This window comes from Piliocolobus tephrosceles, chromosome 14 (genome assembly GCF_002776525.5).
Source record: "Piliocolobus tephrosceles isolate RC106 chromosome 14, ASM277652v3, whole genome shotgun sequence".
NCBI classification, from domain to species: Eukaryota; Metazoa; Chordata; class Mammalia; order Primates; family Cercopithecidae; genus Piliocolobus; species Piliocolobus tephrosceles.
The window spans coordinates 100,912,247-100,920,405 of NC_045447.1; the positions used below are offsets into that span (position 1 = coordinate 100,912,247).

Genomic DNA, 8,159 nt, shown 5'->3' on the forward strand with positions numbered 1-8,159 from the left:
AATCAGAAAGGATCTATTAAGCAGTACTTACAGCAGGGCAGAAGCTCATTAACACTAGAGTAAAAAACAGTGATATTTCATGTTCAACCTTTCATCTCTAATTGTAAAGTGAAAGGCTGTTTCCCCAGGTTCTGTTTATTCAACAAACATTGATTGAAAACATACAGTTTGTTGGGTACTATAAGGTGTTCACAGTACATAGAAGGTGCTCAGGAAATGTCTGACAGATGAAAGGATGAAAGAACGAACGAATCATGACCCTGCCACAGATGCCCCTCCTGGATACAACAGGACATTGGGGACAGAGAGTCTTGTTCATCCCTACGCCCTCACCTCCCTCCAGCCCTGGGTCCTCTCCACTCCAGCCCAAGGCTGCCTGCCTGCGGAGCCACTGGCCTTAGACCTTCTCCTGTTTCCTTGCTTGGCTTCTAACCAAGAAGTTCTGACAAAGAAGCAGTCATTAGAACACATCTTCTTTGTATTACTATAGTCAGAGGTTATAAAGGATGTTCAAAAAGAAAGCATCTCACATGCACACAGAAAGTAAAGTACCTTTACTCCAATCAAGGGCTTCTTCTTATTTTATCCTATGTAACAGAGCCATCTCTCAAACTTTAAGTACTGAGTGAGAAAAGAATATTTTGTACAAGGTTGGCCTGGACCGGGATCAGGATGTGGAATGTGAACTTTGACGGACTCTGAGAATAACCTAGCTCTGCCCACACCTCTATCTTACAGGGTGGACATACATTGTTTTTTCCATCAATGTCTGTTATACCTTGTTTTGGTGTCTTGGTCATGCCTCCTCCTCTGGAAATAGAACTTGGGTGGGGCCCCACCTCCAGTCTCATAAATGCAGCGGGTGTCACACCATCAAGGCATTCAACCTACAAAACCACAGGGATGGTGGAGTGAGTGAGGGAAGGGACCTGCTCAGAATGAGTCCCAGGACTAGAGCAACTGATTCTAGGAGAAAACATTCTCTTGTTTTACTTAAAAAAAAAAAAAAAAAAAAAAAAAAAAACGGCCCCACTCTGTCACCAAGGCTGGAGTGCAGTGATGCTATCTCAGCTCACTGTAACCTCCACCTCCTGGGTTCAAGCTATTCTCATGACTGGGCCTCCCGAGTAGCTGGTATTACAGGTCTATGCCACCATGCCCAGCTAATTTTTGTATTTTTAATACAGACAGGGTTTTGCCATGTTGGCCAGGCTGGTCTCAAACTCCTGGCCTCAAGTGATCTGCCTGCCTCAGTCTCCCAAAGTGCTGGGATTACAGGCTCTTGTTTTAATATGAGCTGGGGAAGAATGACCTTGGAGCTACTGAAAAGCCACAAGATACTGTCTGGGAACAAAGCAAATATAGGAAAGAGGAATTTGAGCCACTGGAAAAGATAGCCTTGATTTCATTGAGCCCCTGAATCAACCTATGCTTGAAGCCAGTTTCCTCTGATTTTTCAGTTCTGTGAGCACATAAATTCCTTTGCCTTCTGCTTAAGCCATCAAGGTTGGGTTTTTATTTACAACCGAAAGGTCCTATGATACCTACAGAAATTGTCACAGTGCCTAAAGTTTCATATTATTTATTCCTTTGCATTAATGCGGAAAAATCAAGCTACAAGATTGCAAATGTATTACCAGCCATCAGTCCAGGAGTTCTTGGTAATTTGATAACTATCACTGTAATTTACCTGATAGTATCACAGTCAGGCTCTAAGCACCCCTAGGATAGAACTCAAAACTGCGCTGAGCAATGCAGCCAAGTCCACCATGAAGTTCCATAACCCATGCCTTTAAGTGATCCCCTCGTAGTTGTGTGGGGAGCAATAAGTCAGACACTGGAAACTTCTTCAATGTAGAGGGCTTGCTCTAGGCTATGAATGAGTAGGATTGTAGAGGCAGAAGAAAGAGGAGAAATATTTATTTTGTTTGGCAAGCTTTTGTTTCCAGTGACGTCCAGAGACAGTGTGGACCCTAGAAGAATCCAGGATTCTCTTCCTTGGATTCAGTGACCTTTGCTGGATTGTGTGTGGGTCACTTTTTCAATGTCTTCATCCAAAGTTGGCAATTAGGTAGAGTTTTACCAGCCTGTGAGCTTGAAATTTTTTTATTCAACCAATCAGTGATATTTATTGAGCACCTATCATGTACTAGATGCTGTCCAAGTTACTGGTCACTGGAGTTTCAAAGATGAATGAGCACATTTCCTTCACCCAAGAGGATTGGAGTCCAGTGGGTCATGCAGACAACACCCAACATAACCACATTAGGTACAATTAAGGCCATGACAGAGATGAGCACACTGTGATGCCAAGCAATGGCAAGGAAACCTGCCCCAGGCTGCTACATGGAAGCTGTGACTCAAGACAAGTGGAAGGGAGTTTTTGAGCAGAAAAATGGGGGAAAGGGGTTGTGAGAAGAGGAAATGGCACCAGCAAAGGAGCAGTGGTATAAGAAAAGTAAGGGCATTTATTGAACTGAATTCCTTTGGTAAACTGGGCCCAGGTGTGAGGGTGGGAAAGCGTGTGATAAAAAGCAAAGACATCATCATAAAGGGCTCCTTCTGCCAAGGTAAGGACAGCGTTTGACTGGGGAAGTCTTCAGTGGCTCCACATTTGAGACAGAATAAAATCTAGAACTCTGGTATCCTTGAAAGGACCAGCAGGACATTAATTTTGCATTGTCACATCCTAGTAGCAAAGAGAACAAAATGTGTGATGAATGCAGAATCTGAAGATGGTATTTTTGTTCAAATAAGCTTTATCTTGTCCCTTATGTCCATTGTCCTGGTACCCTGGGTCCGGGAGACACGAGGAGCCACAAATATCCCCATAGGAGTCCCGCACTGCACTGCACCTCCCAGCAGCCATAGGCAGACGAGAATCACTTTTCATCTGCTCTGCAGTCATTTGGAAAGTGCCTGCTTTTCACTGGGAAGGTAACATGATAGTCCCTCTGGGGGATGCCATGAAGCCGAAGTGAAACAGGCTTCCTTCCGACTGCGACTGCAGCATTTTCTTTGCCTGGCTCTCCTTCTTAGCATCAGCGTGGCTGAGTCTTTTGTCTTTTGTTCCAGAAACTACACCTCAGTCTTAGACTCCATAGTGTTCTGTTGTTGCTTTGTTTGTTCTGATGTGCATCTTTTCATAAAACGGGTCAGGGTCAAAAGGCACTGGCTCTTTTCCCACATTAGTGTCTGTCCTGGGTCAAACGTGCCCCAGGTGTGGCTTTGTCGACATTCCGTTTACACATGATTCTCATTACAGGATCCCCAAGGGCTGTAAAAACATTTTCTTGAGCCTCCCCCAAACAGCCACAACTACGAATTGGCAAACACCAATTGAAATGCACTATTTTAAATGCATTATGGGCAGTCAGTCCCCCACCCTGATGTGTACTCAACTCCACACATCCTCACTGCCTGCCTATCCGGGACCCCACATCACCTCTTAGCTCATCATCTTCCTCGAGCCCCCAGGATCCCCTTGGCCAGGCCCCGGACGTTCGGATCCCAGGCACAGGAGCGCCGGCAGCAGAAGGGACCGTGCCAGCGAGAGGACCCATCAGGCCTCCAAGGCCACATCATCATTCCATTTGCTGGCTCATGCGTCAACTTGCATGACTTCTATGTGATTATTTAGCCTTTTAAAAATACTTTTGGCCGGGCGCGGTGGCTCAAGCCTGTAATCCCAGCACTTTGGGAGGCCGAGGCGGGTGGATCACGAGGTCAGGAGATCGAGACCATCCTGGCTAACACGGTGAAAGCCCGTCTCTACTAAAAAAAATACAAAAAACTAGCCGGGCGAGGTGGCGGGCGCCTGTAGTCCCAGCTACTCGGGAGGCTGAGGCAGGAGAATGGCGTGAACCCGGGAGGCGGAGCTTGCAGTGAGCTGAGATCCGGCCACTGCACTCCAGCCTGGGTGACAGAGCGAGACTCCGTCTCAAAAAAAAAATAAAATAAAATAAAATAAAATAAAACAAAATAAAAATACTTTTCACCCTTTCCTGTGCCTTTTAAGGTAGACACAGTTTTTTAAGAGGCTAACACAGAAGGGTAAAGTAAGTCTCCATAAAACCCAGTGAAGAGACAGAAGAGACTGTGAAACTCCTCTTTGGACCCCCATCTGGAGTCATAGCAAAGAATAATAATAATAATAATAATTTTACTTGCTAATCCTTTAGCTAAAAGCGGTTCATAGAAGGGAATTGACAAGCTCACTAAGGTAGAGAGAAGTAGCTTGTACAAAGACTGTGCCTCAGTTCGACATGATAACCCCTCAGCTACCTCCATCGATGAAATATGATGATTCTGTTTTATTGCATGCAGGCCATTTTTTAAATGAAGCAAAATTGTGAATTTAAATTTTTAGTAAGAACATTCTGTTTTTTTATGAAGTAGATAATGAGAAACCAAAATATCTCATTTGTCATCAACAAAAATAAATCACCTTTCGAGTGGGGATGAAGGGCAAACACTTCAGTCATGTATAGTACATGGAATAGGGATCAAGGTGATGTATATTTGGGGGGACCTTTTTAAAGAATTGAGCATGAAAAGAATTCTTATAAAAAGCAAATGTGAGCTACCTGATATAGTCACCTCCTTTTCTGATTCCAGAGGTCTGAAAGCAGCCTCAGCAGCAAGCCACAGCAGACGTGAAATGGGGAAGAGCAATGGCATCACTGGTGATCAAAGGCCTGGACAAGCTACCACAGGCTCCACACCATCTCTGGAGATGCCTGGCTTGGGGAAGGTCCCTGGTAAGAGAAGCAGCTCTCAGCCTCTTTTTCTGGTCAAGCCCCTCTGCAGAAACAGAAAGGAGAATAAAACAGGGGCTCAATACAGATCACAGTTACATGAGCTTATATCCCTGCTGGGTTTTTTAACTGACAAATGAAAATGTATATAAATGTATGGTGTAAAACTAATATGTGGCTGGTCATGATGGCTCACATCTGTAATCCCAGCACTTTGGGAGGCCAAGCAGGCACATCAGTTGAGCCCAGGAGTTGGAGAAACATGGGGTGGGCAACATGGCAAACCCCTGCCTCAAAAAAATAAACTACCCAGGCGTGGTGGTGCACACCTGAAGTCCCTGCTACTGGGGAGGCTGAGGTGGGAGGACCTCCTGAGCCCAGGAGGTAAAGGCTGCAATGAGCTGTGATCACACCACTGCACTCTAGCCTAGGCAACAGAGTAAGACCCTGTCTCAAAGAGCAAAAACAAAAAAATGATTTTTTCACAAATGTATACATCCTGGAATGATTAAGTCAGGCTAATCAATATATCTATCACCTCAAATACTTATCTATTATATTTTTAGTGGCAAGAACATTCGTCTAGCAATTTTCAGGTATACAATGCATTATTATTAACTATAGTCACCATGTTGTATAATAGATCTCTAGAGCTTATTCCTGTTAGCTGAAACTTTGTACCCTGTAACCAACATCTCCCCATTCCCCACACACAACTCTCAGCCCTGAGTAACCACAATTCTTCTCTCTCCTTCTATGTATTTAATTTGTTTAGATTTCACATAAGTAAGATCACGTGGTATTTTTCTTTCTGGGCCTGGCTTATTTCACTTAGCACAATGTCCTCCGGGTTCATCCATGTTGTTGCAAATGACAGGATTTCCTTCTTTTTGTGGCTGAATCATATTTGATTGTGTATATTTATCATATTTTCTTTATCCAATCATCCATTGGAGTATGCTTAGGTTGGTTCCATATTCTACCTATAGTGAATAACACTGCAATGAACATAGGAGTGCAAGTATCTCTTTTAAATCCTGATTTCATCAAAACCACAATGAGAGACCATCTCACACCAGTCAGAATGGCGATTATTAAAAAAGTTAAGAAACAAGAGATGCTGGTGAGGCTGTGGAGAAATAGGAATGCTTTTACACTGTTCATAGGAATGTAAATTAGTTCAACCATTGTGGAAGACAGTGTGGTGATTCCTCAAAGACCTAGAACCAGAAACACCATTTGACCCAGCAATCCTATTACTGGGTATTTACCCAAAGGAATATAAATCATTCTATTATAAAGATACTATGCACACGTATGTTCATTGCAACCGTATTCACAATAGCAAAGACATCGAATCAACCCAAATGCCCATCAACGATAGACTGGATAAAGAAAATGTGGTACATATATGCCATGGAATACTGTGCAGCCATAAAACAGAATGAGATCATGTCCTTTGCAGGGACATGGATGGAGCTGGAAGTCATTATCCTCAGCAAACTAACGCAGGGACAGAAAACCAAACACTGCATGTTTTCGCTTATAAGTGGGAGCTGAACAATGAGAACACATGTTCAGGGAGGGGAACAACACACATTGGGGCCTGTTGGGAGTGGGTTCTGGGGAAGGACAGCATTAGGAAAAACAGCTTATGGATACTGGGCTTAAAACATAGGTGATGGGTTGATAGGTGCAGCAAACCACCATGGCACACATTTACCTATGTAACAAACCTGCACATCCTGCACATGTATCCCCGGAACTTAAAATAAAATAAATAAAATAACATAAATAAAATGCATTCAATTAAATTAAATTACACTTTGTCCTAGAAAAAATAAATAAATACTTTAAATAAATGATTTTCTATTTCATATGAAAAAAAAATCCTGATTTCATTTCCTTTGGAGTAGACAAGTTTAATCTTGGTCTTTGAGGAGGGCTGATTTTGCAGAGGAAATGGGAGAAGATGATTCAGAGATAACAGAAGTCAGATTGGTTGGCAGCAATAAGGTTCTGAAAAAGCAACTCTGAGGCCCAGGATGCCACTCGGGGGCTGAGGGGATGGGCAACTGGGTCTAGAATTCAAGGAATCTAGGCATGGTTTTAGGGTCCTGGTCCCAGCAAAAAACTGGATTGCCAGCTGTGAAACCCAGCCTCCTCTCCACAGGCAGGTGGGCAGGGCCTGCTGAATGGAACCTTCTGGTGCCGCATGGGCTCCAGAACCAGGTGGTGGTATTAGCCTTTCAGGCTGAGAAGAGCTGAGGAAGAAAAGTCTGCCCCCTTGAGGTCCCTGCCTGTTCCTACTTCATTCCTTTTGGGACCCTTGGCTGTCTTGCCAGTCAACTGTCTTGCTCCCACCTGGGAACCTGGAATCTCACTTAGCCTGAGCTTGCCCTCTCCTGTCCTGGCCATGGCACATTATATAGCCGTAGGAAGGCTGCTGCGTCCTTGTTGACCCCTGGGATCCAGCCCTGCCTCCAGTGCCCAGCCACCATCTTACAAAAACTATGCGATCCGTACAGCATGGCGACCTGCTGACAAAATACCAACTTCAGATGCACCATCTTCTTTTAGTCATTTTTGAACATGTCTGACATCACCAATAGAGACTTTAAAGATGGTTTTCATGAGGTATGTCCAAGTGAGTGCAGCAACAAGCCATCCGGTGCCTGGCACTTTGGAAAGTCTTCGACCATTGATTGGGTAGAAGGCAGTCTTTCGTGATCCACATCCAAGCTCAATCCTGACAAATAGACTTTCAAGTCCTTAGAACGCTGACTCCAAATTGTAACATCACACTAGCTCTGCCTGCTCCTGGGCTTCATGTCCTTTAGAGAATCCAGATCTCTTCTCTCTAGTCAGCTCAGATAGGAAAGCATTAAAGGCCAAGAATTTTCCAGGCCACATCCATATCCTGAGGTTCAACACTCACACACACACACAAAGGGAATACTAAAATGGGGTTAAAATTGAGGTTAAAATACTTGCATCAAACAAGTTAAAAAATTTTTTTTGAAACGGAGTCTTGCTGTGTTGCCCAGGCTGGAGTGCAGTGGCACAATCTTGGCTCACTGCAACCTCTGCCTCCCAGGTTCAAGCGATTCTCCTGCCTCAGCCTCCCTAGTAGCTGGAATTACAGGCGCCCACCACCATACCCGGCTAATTTTTGTATTTTTAGTAGAGACAGGGTTTCACCATGCTAGTCAGGCTGGTCTTGAACTCCTGACCTCAGGTGATCTGCCAGCCTCAGCCTCCCAAAGTGCTGGGATTACAGGTGTGAGCCACCGCGCCCGGCCAGAATTTTTTTTTTTTTTTTGAGACAGGATATCACTGTGTTGCCCAGGCTGGAGTGCAATGGCACGATCTCAGCTCACTGCAACCTCCACCTCTCAGGTT

At 44.3% G+C, this 8,159-nt stretch overlaps 1 pseudogene; it reads left to right on the plus strand.

Moving 5' to 3' along the window:
• Positions 1-4,006: 4,006 nt before the first annotated feature.
• LOC111554187 lies at positions 4,007-4,137 on the plus strand (annotated as a pseudogene).
• The last annotated feature ends 4,022 nt before the right edge of the window (positions 4,138-8,159 follow it).